We start from the raw sequence: 23,012 nt of genomic DNA on the forward strand, positions 1-23,012 counted from the left end.
CTGGATTGAGTTGAAGTGAAATAAAAATATTAATATTTGTGAATATGCGTTAATTAGGTGACATACTCTAGGCTGGGAAGAATCCCTACCTTTAAGTAAACAGTAAATTTAAGTAAATAGTAAATTCCTGTTGCTTGCCTCTAATGGTGCAAGGAGTTGCTTGGAGTTACAGGGCAGCCACTGCAGCTCCAGAGCAAATCAACACCAGCCATTCCAGAGGCTGACCTACAGGAGTCTCTTGGAAAGCACTGTCTGTTGTGGCTGTCTCTTCTGTGGTCAGCTCCACTGCCCTACTGTCTTAGGACTTCTCTCCGAAAGGTTGCCTGGCCTTTCCTCTCCAAGTAAATCTCCCTTATAATTCATCTTTTATGTCTGTGTCCCAAACATGCCATCCATATTTAGTGAATGTCCAGTTGCTTACATGTAAGGGCAATAGAACAACAGGAAAGCTCTTCCCAGAACACCTCCAAAGAAAACCTGGCATTGGTAGAACCCTGTGCATGCAGCCCTAAGCAGCTCTATGGGAAGTGAGGCTGGGTGGGGCACAGCTGACCCATCCTGGTACCCATACAGAGCATCAGCAAAGAAGCAGGAACTTTCTTTTCATCACGTGCCCTTCTTATCGCTTCTCATTGTCAAAGGAAAGGAAGTAATCTGGCTTATGAAGCATTAAGAAAGTAAAATAATTAATGGCTACATGGCAGTATGGCATTTTTCAGTGTTGTCAGAAAATCATTTTGAACTGAAATCACTTTCATTCAAAAAATATTTATTGAATGCTGGCTACGTGCTAAACATACTTAAGATGCATCAATGAGCAAATCAAAGGTCCCAGCTTTTGTGGAATTGGCATTCCAGTGGGGGGGGGAGATGGAGGAGAAACAGGATAGGCAATAAATGTAAGAAATAAATTGTATAAGACTTTGAAAGGCAAAAAGAATTTTGAAAAAAAAATAAAATAGGGTAAAGGGTCTAGGTGGGGTAGAGGCCGTCTTGTGCTGTATTAAGTAGGGAGGTCAGCGTAGGACTTGCTGAGGAGGGAGATTTCTGCCAAGGCTCGAAGGAAATGTTTTAGTCATGGAGATTATCTGGAGGGCAGAGCTTTTCAGGTAGAGGGAACTGTTCCAAGACCTGGAATATTTGTAGGCCTCAAGGGGAACAGCGTGGCTAGAATAGAATGAGATAGCCAGTGCACAGAACAGCCTCCCAGGCCACTGTAAAGACTCCTCTAATTCTGAAAGGCTTGGTTAAAGGCAGGTTTTTGTTCCTTACCACTCAGTCCTACTGAATCTGAATCTTTGTGGGCCCAGGGCTCTGCATTTTTAACAGATAATGCAGTTGATACTTACATGTTCTAAAGCTCAGGACCCACCGCTACAGAGCATGGAGCCAGATATACCTAGGCAGGAAAACTGGGTACCAGGAGACATAATGCTTCTAGAACCAGGCAGGTCTATATTACTAATCAAGACTCTTTCCATTAAACCCTCAACTCAAACAAGCTTAAAGAAAAAAGGAATTTCATTGACTCACATAACCAGAAGTCAAGGACAACCTTTCAACTCAGCAAGATTCTGGGGCTCAAATGCTATTGCCCCACTTAGGCCTTCTCCATCTTCCAGTTCTTCTCTCTCTGCTGCACTCTGCCCTTCAGACATTCTGCAGGTTGATAGTGGAACTCCCAAATTATTGCCTTCCTAGTTTAGTGACCCCTGCAGGAAAAGATCTTTTTCCCAGATGGCTCAGGCAGCCTTAGTTGTGCCCTTGCATCTGAACCACTCACTGGGCTCAGGTGGCTGGGTGATCTGATTGGTCATGCCTAGACCTGGAGAGGGGCAGTCCTCTTGGAAAAAGCTTTTTCCAAAAGAAAGGAGTTATGCAGACTTTGGAGGCTAGGGGGACCCACTACATCCCTGCTTCTTTTGGCCTTGGTTTCTCTATTTTTAAAAAGTAGAGAGTTGGTCAAGATGATGTGTTTGATTCCTTACGGCTATAAATTCTATACAAATTGTGGCAATGAATCCCCCTTTAAAATGTGCAAAATGAATTGACTGGCATGACATTTTCTCAGATAAATTTATAGTACTATAAATAAGACACTAAAGGGGTTACCTGCTATGGGATTCTGATGAATAAATAGAATATAGCCTTAGGTCTTAGTAAAGAGTAATGACTTAGAACTGCGTTTCTGATGGATCTCCTGCTTCCTACTCATCTGCTTTAATTGGTATAAAGAGAAAAATTAAGCAGCATTATGATTCATGTGGTATTAAGAATACTTAGGTCTCCAAAAATTAGTTAAAGAAAAGAATTTGGAGGGAAAATCTGCCTGTCTGTTGAATTGTTAGTAGGATACAAGTCCAAACATTTGAATGTAGACCAATCTCTTTATGACATTATCATTGTCCGTTAGCTGGGGGAGTGGAGGGAGATAGTGGTGATGAAGGACCAATCAGCCAGAGCCATACTGTGACTCAAGGTGACATCTGTTAGGACTGAAGGATAAAGTGCTTATCCTCATGGCTTTTACAAGGTGGACAGAGCATGTAGACGTCCAACTCACCAAATGTCAGCTTATACTCCACAGTTCCTCTAAATATATTCCAAAGACCACCTGTAGCAACATCTCCTGAAATGCTTTATTAACAGTCTGGGATGCCCCCTAAATTTATATTAATAAAATCAGAATCCTCAAGATTAGGGGCCTGGGAAACTCCATGTGAATAAGATCCTCAGATGACTTCTCTTCTCATTAAAGTTGAGAAGCGTCACTTTACACTTTGCCCCTAAGCTTGAGTTGGGGCTGGATGGCTGAGCATCCCCTTCTCCTCTCCTTGTCACATTCTTCAGGTTTCCCATGATCCTTTATGACAAGGAGAACGCTTTTCTCCTTCAGAGGTATTCTTGTGGCACGTACTTTAACTAGATTTCATCTGTGCAAAAATATGCTAGGAAAGAAAAGGTCCCAGTGAATATCTGTCCCTGTAGATGGGACAGGTGGAGGGGGTCGAGGGCATGCTGGAGGGTGAGGGAGAGCTAAGCTTGCGGGTGGACAGGATGCAAACAAGCTTGGATGGTTTTCTGGTTTAGCTTAGGACAAACCCAGTGCATAGTTTATGGAAGGATACTGCATATTTCAACAATCCAAGCTGCAAGTGAAATGCCTCTCACATTCCAGAGAGCACTCAAGGGACACCCACATCAGGTCTTTATTCTGAAGAGGGAAGTTCAATGATATTGCACCGATGACCTTTTTAAAGATGAACAAAAAAATTAGAATATGATACAACCAGTCGGAATAAGATTCTGTCTGGGATTGCTAATGCTTAAAGTTCCACCTTAGTTGCAAGGAAATGTAGGCTTAACGAATACAACATTAACAATTTAAGAGTATCTGTCAGGCTGCACGGCTGGAGACTATAGTCCCAGCTACTCCAGAGGCTGAGGCAGGAGGATCGCTTGGGCCCAGAAGTTTGAGGCTGCAGTGAGCTACGACCACACCACTGCACTCCAGCTTAACCATCTCAAAAACAAACAAACCAAACAATTTAAGAGTATCACATTAACCACCCCCCCCATCCTACCCTCTTCCATCACTCTCCCCCCACTCTAAATTTGGTTATAGCTGAAATTCCTCCACTTACCAGTCACTACTTGGGGTTAAGGCTTTACATCTTTAGCAATCTTCCTATATAAGCTAACTACAAGTGGTGAGCTTTTACTATCCTAAGCTCTTAATTAGTTATTAACTTCTTAGGAAAGATTAATTCATTAGATTGCCTTTCCAGAGCTTAGTATCCAGACTGATTTATCTTGACAAAGCACAGGGTGGGGATAAAACAGGGAAGTCTGGAGCAGGGTGAGACAGAGAGGTGCAAAGCTTGGACTGGACTGACGTGATGCACTAGGGGACTAGGAAGAGGACAGAAATTGAAGGCAAAAGGGTGTGGAAAGATGAAGTGAGAGAGACAAATAAAAAAGCAACATCTTTGGCCGCAGAGGATGCTTCTGCTCAGGGCAGTCCTGATGGTCCAGGCAGGAGCAAGGTGGGCGGTTCTGTCGGCCCAGGGGACAGGCCCCAGTCCTGACCCTGAACTAGTGGGAGACCTGGGCCCCGCTCTGGGCCTCCACTTCCTCATCCAAACAATAAGGCGGTTCCCTTCTAACCTTAAGATTCTGAAACTGGAACTCCTGGCAATCTAGCAGTGACAGAAAGAGGGAACAGGAAAAGAGGGAAGCACTAAGGAGAAAAATAGGGGAGAAAGCTTATCACCGTCCTTCAAATCCCTCCCAAGCTCTTATAGTGGTTTCTTGGGGTAAAACGTCAATTTCCAATGTTAAAGAAATGGGTGTATGTGGGAGGCTGGATAGTCCTGGGTAAGGCTCAGAGGAGAGATTTTAGTTTAAACATACACCATATAAATTCAATATACTACGTGCTCAGAAATGAGAAGAGTCGTTTCTCATTATCAGCCTTAAAACATTTTGGGGGAAAAAAGTGCATTTTTCTTGATTTAACCAATGAAGTCCTTAACCTTTAGGTCCTTAAACTTTTAGGATTTCTGAGAACAATGACTCGACCCACTCCCGATCTATCTACTGGTCTGATGTCTGGTAGATTTGACCCTCTTTTATGTATCTTTGAATCCTGAGTTAAGAGGAGAAAAAAAAAAAAAAAAGTTAAATAGTAGTCACTAAGCTTAGGCAGTGATTCAGGCCCTTAGCTAGAAATTTTATGTAAAATAAGGTAGCAAGTTAAAAGCATTACATCAAAGAGAGGATGTGCCAGTAGAGGATATTATCTCACACCCAGAGGGGAATGCTCTCTGCAAGGAAGAAGATAACAAAATTATTCAGATGCAAAGCAGGGTGGGTTCACTGAGCTGTTATTGGAATAAAAACAGAGTAACTACTGAAACAGTCCCCTGCAACCATCAATGTGCATGATGAACCTGAATGGTGAAGAGAGGAGTGTACACTTTGTATAAGGGAAGGAGGAAATCCATGATCTGTTTAGAAAGATTTCCACAAGAGATAATTAAAATCATTTTTAAAAATATTTTTTACTCAAGAGGTTTAAGATTCAATTATTTGAAAAGTCTACTTGTATAGATGAAACCGCTCTCAGTGATTTTCATAGAGTGTAAAAGTATTAGAAAGTTAATTATTTGTTCTGTACCTCTTTTAAGAAGATTTTTAATAAAGGAACTATATAATCAGTATGCCATTTTCCATGGACATTCTTGCATCTATAGATGAATATGTAAAAACCTTCTGCTCCAGCAAACTGATATGCTCCATGTCCCCCTAGTGTCCTCTGATTTTATCTACAATTGTTTTATAATCATTTCTCCTGGGAATGGGAAATCCTCAACTAGCAGACGCTGTGCCAACAATGTATGGTTTTGAAGAAATACTCTGAGTTTTAAAGTTAGTATTGTACTCCTGCCTTCTTAGCTTTCCCTGGGCTCTGTGTATAAGCCATGGCACTGCCCCTGAAATACATAAGATTCCCTTAGCTAAGTAAAATCTTACATAACGACACTGGTGGGGTCATCGTTAAAACAGACCCATGTTGAAAGAATAATATTTAGCCTTGGGGAGGCATCTGTCCTTCAAGCCAATGATTATTTTCCAAAACTCAAAGGTTTTTTTTGCCAGACATTTGGGGATGCCTGACCCTTGCACCAGGGGTACCATAGCTCACCAAATGTCATGAGTGTAGATTAGCCCTTGACGGACTGACAAAACAGTATTTTTTATAATTTAGGTGCCCAAAGTAAACAAATCATAAGTGTACATTTTTGCATGTATGTGAGTGTGTTTACATAACCATTACTCCGATGAAGATGGAGAATGTTTTTAATATTCCAGAAGGCTCCCTTGTGCCCCTTCACAGTTAATACACCCCCGGGGTAATCAGTATTCTAACTTCTATCACCATAGATTGGTTTTTGAGTAAAGACATGTTTGTATACACGCATGTATGCATAGCATATACTTATTTTTAAATAATGTATCAAGTAACCATGCGCTAGACACTGTTTGCTGGCCAGAGGTACAGGGGTGAACAAGGCAGGTGAGTCCTCTAGGCTCTACGGGTCTCACATTCTGGTTGAGAAACTGATAGTAAACCAATTACCAAATAAGACAATTTCAAACCATGAAAAAATGGCAAAAAGAATAAAACAAGGTAATTGATAGGCAATAAATGGGCAGGGTAGAGCAATACGGGATGGAGAGGGGAGTGGTATCTGCAGAGTTGACATTTTAGCTGAGAACTGACTGATGCAAAGCTGGGAAAGAAAGCCCCAGAAGAGAGAACTGAAAGTGCAAAAGGCCTAAGACAAGAAGCAGCTCCGTGTCAGGAGGAACCGAAAGGCTAGTGTGGCTGGACTTGGGAGGAGAGGAGCAGGAGAAAGTCTTCTAAGAGATGTTGTAAGAGAAGCAACCAGAGCCAGAAAACAGCGCCTTTATGGGCGAGGTGATTTCTGAAGAATAGAATAGACACTGGGGATAGAAGGTATATATCTAATATATTGTATTAATTAATTAAAAAGAAAAAAGCTTTTCCCAGAAACAGCCTTCAGTAAATAAGTAATAGCTGCTGGGTATGACTTGCAACTGGGTGGCAGGTCCACAAGGGAAGAATTCCAAATCAGAGGACTTTCTGAAAGCATAATTATACATATTGAATGTGACAAAAGGAAAATAGTTTTTAAGGTAGCAAATCCTAAAGACAATCTGGATAACGTAGATGCTATTCTTCACATTTTTCTATGGCTAATTAGAGAGAGCTGAGAAACACACAATGCTGCCCACAGCTCTGCCAACCCATTATGGGCACTTCTACTTTCAGATAAATGAAGCCCTTGGTTACCACCCCCAGCTTGTCTTAGAACATCCATTGTATTAACAGAGTAGATGAGTAAAAATAATAGCCTTCTGAATATCCATAAAGGGTAGCTTTCTCTTATTAGCAGATACTTACAAGTTCAAATCACATCTCCATGTTAGTGAAGCAACACCCAAATTTACTTTGCTCTTGAAAATCTAGTTTTCAGTTTTTCCCTTTTACCAGAAAATGTGATATTTGGCTGGGTGGCTTAGTTAGAGTGCTAATAGTTTCATGTCTATGTAACTAAAAGATAATTAGTAATTATGTAAAATCTTAGAGAGATATATGTATCTTCTCTTTAGTAAGTATCATGTGTGCATTTCTGATTTTGAAAAGCATTTCTAATCATATGTATTGATCAAATATATATAAACTTAAAGATATGCTAAAAACATATAGCCAATTGGCATCTTTAAAACTCATTCTTTATTAAATAAAACCATGATGTTATTTAAAAAAAATATATGTACAATGGGAAATATTAAATGTCATGACCAGGGTTAAATTTGAAGAAGAAAAAAATATCAAGACAACTGCATTTCAGTTAACGTTTTCAACAAGAGATTAAATCACTAGGTTTATTGCATTTACAAAAAATATAATAGCAATGTGTGCAAAATGCCCCTAAAAAACCTGAGTGAAAGCAGAAATGAAGAAAATTTTCATGACTTCAAATATCAGGATACCTGAGGGCATAAAGATATTTGGTTGACTTTTTCCATTATCATCCAGATTTAATTTTATGTAGTACAAAGGGAAAGTCTTCACTCTTCTGGTGCTTCAGAACTTAGAGAAGGGGCTGCCACTCATTTTGGCTCAGTTCTTAATATTCCAGGATTCCATGAACTGCTTCCTCTGACACAAGATCTAACAAGCCTACAGACTAAAACGCAGGGGAAAGCATTCAGAGACTCATGATCTGCTATTCTCTCTGGGCATCTAGTGACAGGCCAGGAATCAAATCCCAACACTGTCATTTCCCTGAGGGTGATTTTTCCAAGCACCTTAACCCCTCTAAGAATCTCATATTCCTGCAAAATTGGGACAATAGTATTTGTTTCATAGAGTTATTGTGAGGGCTAAATAGTATACAGTAAGCACTTATTATTATATTAATATATGCTGCTTGTTTACATAAATATTTGGGTCAGCCACTAACTTTTTATGTGACTCTGAGCAAGGCATTAATCTCTGGGCCTACGTTTCCTCATCTATAAATTGAGAGTTGAACAAGATGAGCCCTAAGTTTCCTTCCAACTCCAACATTCTATAATCCTTACTATTTATGTGACCCCAGTTTTTCATCTTTATAATGGGCATAAAAGAGCACCTACTTCGCAGAATTTTTGAGAGGATAAAAAATGAAGTAAGACCATAGAAAATCTTAGAAGAGTGCCTGCCACGTAGGAAGTCCTTAAACATGTAGCTTGTGATGATGACTCCAACGATGACTCCATTTGCAAATCGTGTGGCCGCTGTAAAACATTCAGTATTAGAATGAATATGTTATCTCTTCTTCCCTGATTCAATGCCAGAGTTACCAACATTTGTCCTTTAAAGGTTCTTCAAGACTAAACTCATTCACTGCTCAATAAGAATTATGTGAAGACTTCCCAGCATAGATACCCTTGTCTGCTAATATTTTTTTTTCTTTTGGTATCCCTGTCTTAAGAAATTAATTGACTCATTTATGGCCACTCTCTATTTTTGTGAGCCTGGATATGTGTTCACTTTCATCCTAAAGAAGTATAGCCCCTAAATCCTACACATGTTGACAAGGCTCACTAAACTTACCTAGAGAATTTCCAACAGTCTCCTGTTTTAAATTATTTTAAATGATACATAATTTCATCATGTAATTCAAACATGCTAATGTTTAATAGGCACATAAAGAAAAGTTTTGATTTACTCAGAACTGGGATTTCTGTAGGTCATTTCCTAGCTCTCCCTAAGCTTTTAACACATGTGAAATGCCACACACAATTAAATAAGCTAGCCAAACCAAAGGAACCGGTGAGGGCATTATAAATAGCAACCAAAATTATACTTCAGATGTTAATTGGTTTGTCCTGATTTAATAATGAATTACGTCTTTTGACAAATGAGAAAGGACCTTCACCATTAGCTTTCTGATCCAAACTTCTAATGGTTGAAATGTATTATTACCATCTGGTGATATCTGCCTCATTTCAAGTAGTCAGGGCTTGTATGCCAAAAAGCACTCTCCTAGGTTTCTTGATTGGCAGGCCAGTGAGAAGCCTAAACCAAATGAACCATGGAGCTCTAGCTCCAGCTCTGTAGAATTTCCTCCTAGTTTGTGGCAGACTTGTTTTCTTTTTGCAGTTTACCCTGCAAAGAAAATATCACAATCAAAGTTGTTTTTATTTCAGATCTCAATCCTGAAGGATGCAATACCTACACCTGTCAAGAATGTTTGGATCTTTTTAAAATTATTTCACACCCTTTACCAAATGGCAATAATTTTTGTACCTTTTATCCTTAGGGAAAATAATTTGAGAGTGAAGCTGAGAGCAAAATAGAGGCCTAGAGTTAACTCAGTGAAACAACATGAATCTGGCAGTCCTTTATTGTTCCACATATTGTGCTAGGTTCTGGAAAAAGGCAAGATAAACCTTAATGCTTTCAAAAACCATAGAATGTGGTAGAGAAGACAGAGTTAATATACATGCAACAACAGCCAAAAACATAGATGAAGGTGAAAAAGCAAGTGCTAAACAGTGTGGCATAGATTATAAATGAGATCAGTTTTCTTGGTAGGTGTTATGGACTGAATGTTTGTGTTTCCCAAAATTCATATGCTGAAATCTAATCCCCAATGTGATGGTGAGGGAATTTGGGGGTGGTACCTTTGGGAGGTAATTAGGCATGAGAGTGGACCCCTCGTGAATGAGAATAATGCCCTTATAGATTAAATAAAAAGGGCAGAGAGCTCCCTTGCTCTCTTTCCTCCATTTCAGGACACAACAAGAAATCAGCAAGCAGTCTGTTACCCAAAAGAGGGCCCTCACTAGAACCCGACCATGCTGGCACCTTGATCTTGACTTCCAGCCTCCAGAACGGTGAGAAGTAAGTTTTTGTTGTTCATAATGTAGTACCCAGTCTATGGTATTTTGTTATAGTAGCCTAGACTAAGACAATAGGTATGAAAAAAAGTTTACATGCATGAAATTTAGGAAAACAATTAGAAACGAAATGCAAATAACAAGCTAGAGAATGACTCTAGAGGGCCAATATGGTCATCTTATCTCTATGTATCTCCATTCCCAGACATCTACCAGACACCCAGCGCTCTACCTGTGTCTTGGTAGATTTGAATAGTTTAGAAATGCCAGGCCTGGGCAAAACAAAGGATACCAATAATAGTGGCTGCATCATTACTAGGTGCATCCAAAAGACAGTTAAAATTATGTCCATGTTTGTCAACGGGGAGGCTGAGAATGGGAAAAGTGAAATAACCTGCATGGATCACCCAGCCAGCAAGTGAGAGATCAGGGAATCAAGTCCAGGTCTAAAAACTCTAAAACTACTGCCCAGACTCCTCACAACTACTCTTAACAACCAATTCCCCTTTTGGTCAGCTCTACAAAGGTGACCATATACTTGACAGTGAAAGGGGAAGGTACAAATAAATATGTTTGGTTGATTGGCATGAAGTCCAGAGTCATCTTCTATGTATCTCCATTCCCAGACATCTACCAGACACCCAGCACTTTATCTGGGAAGCTTAGGGCCAGTTTCTTGGAGTAAATTGATTAAAGTCTTAAAATTCCAGAAAGTTCTTCCATTTTAAAAGAACCTAGAAAAGAACAGGTACAATTAAAGGAATCACTAGCAGTGAAACTTCAGGTAGTCAGGTCCCTGATAATAAGAACTATTTCAAAACAACATTATTTTCCTGGTGCCTGTCAGATCACACTTCTCATATGAGCTGTGGCCAGCTGGGTGTTTAAGGATAATTGGTCAGCTATATGGACAGATTCAGAAGCAAACACTCTAAATTAATAAAGCAGAAATGAAGATTCTGCCCAAGATGTTCAGCACTACTTGGACCTCTATTAGAATTTCATATCCAATTTAGAACTTGACAACTTAAAAAAAATATGTAGAAAATTTGGTGAGCATTCAGAAGAGACCAAAAGACTAAAGCAAAATTATAAATGTGTTTAAATGTTTAAAGCTACCAAAATTTAATTTGTTTCATTAAAATGATATATGTCCTTAACATAAGTTCACAGATGTCTAATGGACATGGATATAGGAACAGAATATCAAGTGCCTGTGTACTATTTGTATAAAATCTAAGTTAAAACGCGTTTCCATCTCAAATGTGTGTGATATGGAAAATAATATTCCATAGATATTGTTTTATTTTTGGTCATTTTAAATTTTGTTTTTGTCTGTAAAAAAAAGATGTCTATAAACAAATTTAATGGAAAAAAACAAAAAATGAGTACTAAAAGAGGAAACGAGGACAAGGAAAAACACCAACACATAGAAACATGTAAAAACACTCAAGCCAGGCTCAGAGAACCAGCATCCCTGACAGCAAGTGTTGTTAAATATCAGAATGGGTTGCTAAGGAAGGAAGGTTAGGGAATCTCCCTTTTCCAGAAGTCTTTAAAAATAGGATCACATCTGTTTGAATGGGATAATGGTGGTACTGCCTAACTAGGCAGCTTCTTAAGGAAACCTGTACTCTGGTAATCCTACCATTTCTATTTCTGAGTGTGAAAAGTAACAAATAACTTCAGTTTGCCTAGCAAACTGGGACTTACAATGACTTGTAATACAAATTGAATTATAAAACTATTTGAATGGTTATTTGCGATGCAAAGGTAGGTAATTGAGTTATTCAGGATATACTTGAATTTGCAGCAAAGGCTCAAAGCTTATTTACCAATTTGTAATATTTCCCCCAAATATTATAAAACCAGAAAGGTACAGAGTTTATGTCCTTACAAGAAAGTTATAGATCAGGCAATGCACAGAATCCTATATTCGATGTTTAATTTTAACTGAGTAGTGCCTGTATCCAGTGAGGTAGAGGTTACAGGAAGGCTGGATTGGATAAACTTTATTAAAAACTGTAGTCTGCCAGACCAATATCTTGAGAGGTAAAAAGATATTTGTTCCCCGGAGAGAATTTAGACTGCGATCCAGATGTATCTGTTCTGCTCCCACCATTGCCAAAATGTTGCTTCCTACTGTTCAATCACACTGTTTGTCCCCACTCCATTTAATTGCACATGTATTTATTGAGCTCCTACTTTTTGTCAGGCATGGAGAGAAAAAGCCCACATAGATGCCCTGCCCTTGAAGAATACATAATCTAAAAAAAGGCAAGGGTTGGTCCAGGTGTGGTGGGGTCTTACGCTAATGTAATTTTGGAGATACATTTTAAGAAAAAGAATATAAAATTACAAACACAAAATTAAGATGAAAAGTGAATAGTTCCCATACAAAATAATCACAGCAAATTACAAGTTTTAAAATTCTCATAAATACCAAAAATATCACAAAATCTAGGGGAAAACTGTATGTTTTATTAATATTAATTAATTGATGCACATCTATAATTCTATTTATCTTAGATTTTGGTTGCATATTGTTGACCACATAATAAGAATTTTGTTATATTATTTCCTGTAGGGAGAAAAGAATGATAATTCAGTCATTCTTCTGGTATGATTGATTGAAATTTGTTTTCTTTCTGCTTCACACCTCATTCAATATTGTAAGTACATTTTCAGAAATTTTGTCAAATACAGTAAAGCTTCAATCAATTCTTTCATACATGAACTGTAAGAGCTGCAAGATTTCAGGGCATTGCACATTTTCTTGTGTGTGAATAATTTTAAATACTCTTTCAATTGATGATACTCATTAACCAGCTTGTCATTGATGTCCTTATTTTAAGAGTGCATTGTGAATTTGATTTTATCTCTGTTGATGTTGGTATTGTGTATCAAATTTGAAAGAAATTTAAATATTTTTCCAATGAGTTCATGTGATTATTACTCTTCATTAATTGGATTATCAAAGAATAAAAAGCCTATTCAGTACTTATCTCTTCCTCTAAATGAATTATTGTTGCTTTTTGTAGTGTCTAAAAATATTTGTTACAATTTACTTCTTAATGTCAGAATAATTTCTATTGATTTTACCACTCAATTTTCATTCATATTCCATCAATTCTTATCTGTATTTCCTCTCCGTTCTTTAATAAATTAATTCATAGATGACAAAAGAGTTACTTTTCATATATATGTCCAAATCAGGAGTCACTGATTTCTCAAGTTTTTTTTTTAGATGTTCTAAAACATCTATCCACATTGCAGTTAAAACTAAGTATTTATGTCTTATTAAATTTTTGAATAATCTTTTCACATCTCATTTGTGTTTCTCTTACAGGCCTTCAAAAAATATATTTTAGAGTTATTAAATTGCACTGTACAATGTTTCAAGACTTGAACAGCTTTAGTGTGGGCAAACCAAGTCATGTTGTTACTTTCAAATGCTTGAAAGAAATACTCTTGTTGGTATTTTTTAAAAATTGAGGTATAATTACCATTCAATAAAATGCACATATAGTGTTCAGCTCAATGAGTTTTGCATAAACCTATATAACAATCACCTAAAACAAGATAGAAAACATTTCCACTTTCCAGAAAGTTCCTATCCCTTTCCCATCCAGACACCCTTCCACAGCTACCTTCACACTCAGAACAGCCATTTTCTGATTTTTTTCACCCTAATGCATTTTATCTACTGTTGGACTTCACGTAAATGAAATCACATAATATATAATCTTTTGTGTCTTATTTTGCTTGGCATGATTTTGAGGATCAATCACGTTTTGTGTGTATCAGTGGTTTGTTCTGTTTTATTACTGAGTGGTATTTCATTCTGTAAGTATACCGTAATTTGTTTACTCATTCTTCTATTGATGGACATTTTGGTTCTTTCCAGTTGGAGCTATTATGAACAGGGCTTCTTTGAACATTCCTGGTATGGACATATGTTTTCATTTCTCTTAGGTAAATACCTGAGAATAACTTCTCAGTCAGAGGGTAGATGCATGTTTTACTTTGTTAAAAATATGGCATGTATATTTCAAATATTCCATGAGCAAGGAAAACACAAAAACAAAACATGTAATTGTTGCACAATACTGAAGTGGCCCAAGAATTAAGGTTCTGTAAAGGCAACTCTTCCTCCACTTGCACTGTTTCCCCAGCATCATTCTCCAACCCAGCCATGGAGAACAACTTGCTATTCCCTGAGTATGTGCCTCAGTCTCTCCTCTGTGAGTCTCCCTACAAGGTACTTCCTCTGGGTGGCAGTCCTTCTCTGATCTTTTACCTGCCTTATCCATTCTTGAAGACTCAACTTTGTCATTTTCATCTCTGGGAGGCCTTTCATATCACCCTCCCCCAAACTCCCACCGCCACTATCAAGGCTGAATTAAGTGCCCCTCCTCTGTGCTCCTGTAGAAACTCATGTTCATCCTTATAATTGGTCATTTGTCTGTCTCCACCACTGGACTATAAGCTCCCCAAGAGTGGAGTCCTGATCACCTTTAGAATATAATGCCTAGCAAAGTTCTTGACCAGAATAGGTGCATAACAAATATCAGCTGAATCCATGCATAAATACATGAGCAGATTTGATGTTGTTGAGGTTGGGGCAATTTATTTATACTTTGTGGTATTCAGGCTGAAATAAGACTGTTAGTAATATAGGTCTGGAATTCAGGTATTGGGCTTATGGGCAGGAGGTAGTCTAGAGGTATAGACATAGGAGTTTCCCTCACTCTCAACCACATTGTATATGGGGAAATGCTGAAAGTTTGGGATTCGATGCAAACACCTGGGGAAAGTTGCCATCTTTTAAAGTAATTAATTGGGAGAGAATGAGAAGGGGCCACTTGCAGTAGATTGTGGTGGAAGTGGGAAGAGAAAGCTGAAAGGCAAACTGGTAATTCAAGAAGTTTGGTGCTGAGATTCCAAGTAGAACAATAAGATAATATCCGAACAGATAGATGAGGTTGAATAATGTTATGCTTCTTTCACTTTTATTTTCATTAGTTCAAGAACGAAAAGACAACTGAGACCATTTTCAAATTGAGCGACCAGAGTCATTGGAGAGAGGCTTTTATGTGACCGATATAAGAAGATATACAAGAGAAAAATTTAGCTTATATGAAATTTTTGCTGAGGTCTCACACCATTAAGTCATGATAAGGGTTTTGTTTACCATCCTCAATGACTGGAGACTGTCTGACACCTTCTTTTCAATTCAAGGCATTGATTAAAATAGGGGGTCAAAAGTACTTAGGTGGTTCAAAGCAAAAGCCACTATTCACGGTGAGTAGAATTGAGTGCAGGCTATAGGAGAGGTTTGGATATCCACCGGAAACTTCTTTGTGTATTTGCTCTCCTTCTTGTATTACAGATCTCATAGTACTAAGAGAGGCCATTTTATAATGGACTCTAGATAATAACATTTTGGAGCTGGAAATAACCTTAAAGACCATCTTCTCCAGTATCTCTGAGACTTTATTTCCTGGTCAGGACATCTCTTCTGGGAATCCTTCCTCAGGATGTGACTAAGTACACCTTTAAAAAAAAAATCACAGGCAACTCTTATATCCTCCTCTTGGAGTTTTCATAATGCTTATTATTAAATGAACATGTTACAAGGCCTCTGAGAAATTCTGCAGTAAATAAACCAATTTGATTTTGATTCACAAAATAGTTCTCAATCGCATTTGAACATGGAAACAATTATATTTTTATATTGTAGACATCTTACATACATCTCACAGAACTTATTTTAAGAACCACTAATTTTTTCATTCAGACAGAGTCTCATTCAATGTTTTTATCTCCTTAATTCAGCTATCAAACTTAGTGGCTGAAAACAATTTTATTATCTTGGTTGAGTGGGATAATCTGAGCAATTCTTCTATTCCACATCATGTTACCTGAGTCTGCAGTTACCTGTGGCTTGACAGATGCCTTGACAGGAGTGCTGGAAGGCTGAGCTCAGACCTGAGTGCTGGTATGGCTTCACTCCCCCTGTCCATCCAGTCTGAGGTCCTCTGGCTCCTCACCTGTGCTCAACATGTGATCTTGCCTTGTGGTGTCTTTGTGGAGTAAGCAGACAACTTACATAGTGGCTCAGGGCACCTGAAAGTGCAGAATCAGAAACTTCTAAAGTGTTCTTAAGGTTTAGACCCCAAACTGGTATAACATTACTTCTATCACATTCTATCGATTAAAGCAGTCACAGGGGCAGCCGAGATTCAAGGGGAGCAAACATAAACTCTACCTTTCCATGAGCAGGCAAGGAAGGAGAGATGACAAAGAAATTTGCAGTCATATTTAATCCACCACACCTCTCATGTGCTTTCAGCATCCTGTGAGGTAAAGAACCTGCTTGCTGACACTGGAAAATTCCTCAGATAACTCTAAATACCCAAGCTGCTTGGCATCACAGAGATGGCTGAGGCCACTGAAGTCGTCTCTGATATCTAGGATCAATGTGGTAGGCAAATGGCCAATGGGACCCAGATCCAGAATTGGGGAACACCAAATAGGCAGAGACAACTTCCTTTCAATGTTGTAGTGTCTATGGATTTAACAAAATACCATCTTGGATGGATCAGATGCATAAGAATTACTCATAATAATGACTGGTGCAATGATGTGTGTCGGGGGCAATGGCAAAAGATAAGCTGGAGAGGGAAGAGAGGACCAGATCATAAGGGCCTTGGAAGTTATATTATCCTAAGAATACCAGGGAGATACTGAAAGATTTAAGTGTGAAAGCAGATACAATCAGACTTGCATTTTAGAAAGTTTTATCTAGCTAATCTAGCTGAGAAATGCATTTCAGGTAAGGGACAAGACTGGGATGAGGAGAACAAATAATGAGTCTATTTCAGTAATCTAGGTATGAGATGAAGGTGGTTTGGACTAGAATGAGGATGATGAGAGTAAGGTCTAGAGGACCTAGTTAAAGAAAAATCAGAATTAAGATATAATTCCTAGGTTTTTGTCCTGCGAAGTTGGGTAGATTGCATTGTCATTCAATGGGATAGAGAAGTGAAGTGTAAGTTTGGGGACTGTCTAGGAAAAGATACTGGATTTAATTGGCTATGCTATGCTTGAGGACCCGTAGGTACATAGTAAAATTTTGGCACAAACTTGGCACGTGGCAATTGTATGATATAAGTAAAAATGAGTAAATGAAGGAGTCAAACTTGTTAATTACTTTTTCAACTATTTTTTTTCCTGAGGTTGGAAAAGCTAAAGGGAGCTTTCTCTAAGGTCTAAGGGAGCTCGAATCAATTGCTGCTCTCATCAGGTTCATGTACTTCTATGAGATTTGTCAAGATATGAAGCAATGCTATTATTGGTGAATATTTACTTTGTTCTAGGCTTTCTCATTATATTATACTAGGCAGGTCACAATAACTCCAAATTCAGAGACCTAGCACAATAAAAATTTACTTACTTTTGCAACATTTCCACATGAATCTGGTGGTTCCTTTTGACAGATTTCCTGCTACCACAGAGATTCAGTCTACTACAGTCTTGTAAATCTGCCATCTTAGAGATGTGATTTATAAGGGTGTCACATCGGATGAGAGGACTGAAGAACTGCCCAAGAATTTAAGGGCCAGATCTAGAAGTAGCTTACATTGCCACTGCCCATTGTCCACTGACCAGACAGAGTTGCATGGTCTCAATCCAATGCAAAGGGGCTGGTAAACCCAGACTCTATGTATGCCCCGGAAGAGCAATTGGGATTGGTGACCATCTAGCCAGTATCTACAACACTTGACAATCACAGACCTAGTTTTTCAGGTAACAAATAACGAATATACAGTACAAATAGTTAAAATTTGTGCTTCTGTATGGACTTGTTCAAAGAATGAACATTTATTGTACAATTGCTAAGTAAGATCATACCATTCTCTTCTACTCATTTAAGGCACTTTATTAATGGAATGCAAAGGTTTGCTTAATTCTTTTAGAGAAATTCAAACTTTTGGCTGAAGATAATAAATACTTAGTGGTTTTTTTCTCCTGAAATCAGCACCATGAGAATTTTCCACCATAACTACAGAGGACAAGTTGGCAAAGTGGCATGGTGATCTCTATGAGATGCACAACTCAGATATTTCAAGTTACAAAATTACTGATGTCATTATTTTAAAAATAAACAGCCTTTTCAGAGATACTCTAATTAAATAACATCTGACATAATAAATAGCAATCATATATTCACATAATACCTTACATACAGGCACATATATTGTCTTATTTGATTATCATCACGATATATGCATATGTAAAATATATAATAACATATTATACCTTCATGTATTCTCTTTATTTGTCATAATGGCACCCAGATTTTCTATGTGGGTCCACTACTCCTCACCTACTCTCACACTCCTACTGTTTGGTGGAGCTGACTCCCCTTCCAACTTACGTGGTAGGTGTATGCCCTAGACCTGACCAAACCTCACATCTGCCTGATTACAAGGAGTGATTCAGAGATAAACAACATCCAAGTCATGCTAATCAGTCATTGCCAATTAATTATTGGACTACTGTTGTAACAGTTGAGAGACAGACCTTCTCTTTCTGAAGCTAGTTGGATACAAGCCTGGAGTTGTTGGTGGCCATCTTGCCCCCTGAGGACAGCCTGCCAGAGAGTTGGGTCTAACAGAGGAGAGCAGGGCCACGGCAGAGAGTGACTCAGTCCTAATGACATTGTTTGAACCAGGATCCAACCACAGTGATGCCAGGCTATTCCTGGCTTTTCATCTACAGGAGTCAGTACATTCTTTTTCTTTCGCTTTGCCATTTCGAGTTGGGTATCTTTCCTTTACAGCGGAAAGAGTCCTGTGCTTTTAGTTGAACTGTTTCTATTTTCCATATTTTGCAGGAAAATAAGATGAGGTTTAGAGAGCTCAAGCAATTTACTTTCTCTCTCTCTCTCTCTCTCTCTCTCTCTCTCTCTCTCTCTCTCTATATATATATATATATATACACACACACACACACACACACACACACACGCCCCTTGGTTCATATTTAGTTGGGCAAAACAGAAAGGAAAATTGACTTAAAGTGCCATGTTTTGACTATGTTTCACTCAATTAAGGTTATTTTTAAGTTTTAAAGCAATTTTTCTTTATCAAGAAAAGTTTTGTCAGGATAGAATAATTACTACATTGTATCTAGAAAGTTCAGCTTTTCCAATACATATTGGCAGCTGTTATGTAGCATTTTATTACTATAAATATGAATGGCTGAGTCATTCTCAAGAAATAAATAGTAACTTTAAGTACTTTAGGAGCCATATGATGGACGCTTCAGCTACTGTTTTGTACTTGAAAATTTTTTTCCCCTACAATTGAGCCCCAAGTCTGATCTAAACTCAACAGAGAGGTTTTGAAATACTCAAATGTATGCTACTTACGAAATCTAGTGGTTTTATAAAAAAGCATGTATGTACTGTATACTTCAAAATAACTAAATAACAGTATTCTTAATGGGAAAAAAATCCCATTTTTTCCTGGAACTGTGAATGGAAAACTCAACTGCATACCATTCCAATTCAAAGATCTGTAATCTTAGACCATTGAAGAGTTCCCCTTTCCAAGGAATGTTTCTCTGTGTGGTTTCTAAACCTCCTGATTTTTGCAAAAATTTAGCATACCCTGGGAAGAGTAAAAGAAATAACAATGTAGGAATATCATAGGTCTTCTCAAGTTTTCATGCCTGACACACGGTTCTTTCATTTTTATCTATCATATTTACTCAAAGTCCTTACTTCAGTTGATTTTACTTCATCTTGAGAACAAGACAGAGAGCCATAAGGGAGTGATGAAGATTTTCTCTTTTATAACAAACATGAAGACGAATTTGCTTAGAGTCAGCCACAGGTACTACAAAGACATGTGAACAGCCAAGACATTAGGAATCTGATGTTCTACTTTATTTTTTAAAAAGTCAGTGGTTATAATTTTAATGAAACTCTGTAGTGTTCACCTCAATAAGATTATCTACAAATTGCCTGCCTCCTTCTGATGCCCTGTTCACAACCATTCAGGTGAATAAATAGCTTGAACAGAGCCACAAACAGAGTCTAGAAGGACAGGGGTCTTACCTCTACGCAGTGATGAGAATGATCCTGAAGCGCAGCAGAAGGACTTTCCATGCTGGCGTCCAGGTTTTGGAGTGGATCTTAGCACTGTACTAATGATTAGGTTAGAAAACCATTCACCTCTCTGAGCCTCAGTCTCTTTAGCTGTAAAATAGAAACACTAATGCCTTCCTCATAGGGATGTGTGAGGATTGAAAGGTTAAATGTTTCTTTCACCTTTATTTATTGTTCAGTTTTTTAAAAAATAAAACATTGTAAATCTTTGTGAATATAGGATATTGACAATAATTGAGTATGAGTTTTTAAACCCCTCTCTTTCTATACAAATTGTGAAAAAGACAGTCAAAATCCAAGAACTAACACAACTTCAGTCACAAAAAAATTACCCGTGACAAATTAAAATCAAGTTGCCATTGAATAAGAGTCATTGTACAATTAAATTGTACAATTACTGACTATAATTATATATACACACACATGCAGCCACACACACACATACATGCACACACACACACACACACACACAAAGTTTTAATGTAAGGTTAGCCAAATGGAGAAATTAGATTTGAGAAAATTTCCTCTCCAGTAGCTGAAGACATTGGAAGTGATTTCCATGGCAGTAGTCTGATGATTCATCTCTCTGCTACCGTGGTTTCTTGATTAATTTGAGACATTATAATTTAGATCCTTCCTCATTTTCTTGGTTTGCACCTCAACCCAGCATCTTTGAGTGGGATTAGTCACCCCTCCCCCACCCCCAGCGTGCCCCACCCCAGCCCTAGAAGTTTCCAGCCAAAATGCCACCAGGAAAAGCCCTTCATCAGCCAACTGCAAGGAGAGTGGAGTGGCAATAGAATGGAAATAAAATTTGCCTTTGCTGCCATCATTTCACTTCAGCTTCTTGGTTCTCACCATCCTAACCCTTTCCCGATGCTGACAGAGGCCCCACTCCGCCCCACAACTCCACTCCCCAGGAGCCTGATGTCTTCCAGCTCAGCTGACTGCTACTTTCTGCCTCCTCTGAAGGGACTCCTATTCCAGAATGAGCATCACTTCTCCTCCCCCAGCTTCCCTTTCGGTCCAACTCACATTCTTTTAAACCGCTAATCTCAGCTAGGTGTAAACAGAAAAGCCGACTAAGCAACCCTAAAGTGTGAATAACTGATTTTTTTGTGTGTTCTAGCATTTTAAGCATGTTAACCCATAGTCACCTACAATTAGTGAAATCCCATGGAATTTAAAAAGGGACCTCTACTACTGTGTGAGGATACCTATTGGCAACAGACTTCTCTTTTTTCCTTTAACTTTTAACTCTTATATGAAGCTTTCTCCCCTTTTGGTTAGGGCCAGTCTCTACATTTATTTCCTGAGAAGTATCATTGCTTGGGGATTAGCAGTCACTTCTGGCTGCCATCGGGAACTTGACACCAAGAATGCAGCTTTATTCATGGAGCGTTCAAATGGCTTGAGGACTCCTACCAATTGACATGAACCCGTGAGGAAATAAGGTTTTTCATTCATGTGTGCATACACACACACACACACACACACGCATGCACACACCCACTAGGAAGCTGTACTTCTTCATTCATGGACAAACACAATTTAAATTGCACTGGGCACTTGTTCGTCTTTCTAGTCTTGGAAGATAAAAAGAATACAGGTGTCATGGAGGCCTGATTAAATCCTGAAGTGTCAGTTGACAAGTGTAGAGCTAGAAACATCTACAGGTCAAGCTCCTTGGCCTTTGATCAACTGTTGTTCTCTGGAAGGCTCAGAGAGTTTTGAGAAGAATGAGTACGATGTGTAAATGTTATTATTTTTATTTTTGCTGAATATGTGAAGTGATTCTTTCTAGGGCAATATTCACAAATTGTTACGATGTATTTTTGTTAATTGTTTTATATAAATTTACATACAATTTGTTGGTAGAAATAAATTACATTTATGGTGTATTTGATATTTTTCATCTATACCCCTTAAGCCCTGAGAACCACGGTGATCAAAGTGTTCTAGGCACGTAGAAGCACACAGTCCCTCAGTCTGAGCACAGAACCGTAAAATGTACATTGTGTTCTAAGAGCTAAAAATAAAGGGGTTGTTACCAAACCACTTACAGGAAAAAAAAAATCATTTATGCAGCAGGTCTTGAAAGACCTGTATAATCCACTTTCTTCAACTTTCTTCAACATGTATAATCCACTTTCTGCCTCCACCATACATAAAACACATAAAATAAGTCAGGCTGTTTACCAGTTAACTCCCAACTGTCATATTTTAAGGCCTTATTTTAATACTTATATTATACAGTGGACACAATTTCTTTTTGTCCCTTAAATGTTGGGGTTCTTCATCAAAGTTCTCAAAGTGGAGACCCACAAACTGTACAGAGCCCACAGATGAATTCAGTTTGGACCAGACAGTATTTCAGGCAAATTTAAAACCCATTATTTAAAACCAGAGCTGTTAACTTATTTGGCTGGATTTCCCAGGTTCTTTTGAAAAATGGAAAGATCTGACACTAGATCAATGCTTACACATAGCAATAATTCATTGGTGCTAAATAGAGGTTGCTCTACAGAGACTGGACATTTGCTCTCCATTTGTCCAAGTCCCCACCACTCCCTATTGCCTGCTCACTTTACTCATTTACATAAATGAGCATTTGTAACACTCTTCACATACCTACCCTGTGTAATCTTACTCTTACTTGTGATTTGATCTACTTCGCTCTAAAGTTCTAATCCAGAACACGTTCTTAAAGATCATATAGTATCTCAGTTCCCCCTAGATCTACTATAGGTTCCTTATTCTCAACATGTACAAAACCAAGCACATTATTTTCTCTTGGCCACCAGATTTGCTTCTCCTGTAGTTCCCTATAGAAATATACAGTAGTCTAAGT

General features: G+C 38.3%; 1 long non-coding RNA gene across 2 annotated transcripts in view; it reads right to left on the bottom strand.

Annotated features, from left to right (window-relative positions):
• Window positions 1–14,961: 14,961 nt before the first annotated feature.
• Window positions 14,962–23,012, bottom strand: part of LOC123632253 — a 53,931-nt gene continuing 45,880 nt past the window's right edge. For both annotated transcript variants that reach the window (XR_006733314.1, XR_006733313.1), the window contains exons 2-3: window positions 15,922–16,110; window positions 14,962–15,537 (exon numbers count right to left, since the gene is read on the bottom strand). This is a non-coding gene — a long non-coding RNA (uncharacterized LOC123632253). The remainder of the gene's footprint in view (window positions 15,538–15,921; window positions 16,111–23,012) is intronic.

The sequence above is a fragment of the Lemur catta genome, chromosome 2 (genome assembly GCF_020740605.2).
Source record: "Lemur catta isolate mLemCat1 chromosome 2, mLemCat1.pri, whole genome shotgun sequence".
Lineage (NCBI taxonomy): Eukaryota > Metazoa > Chordata > Mammalia > Primates > Lemuridae > Lemur > Lemur catta.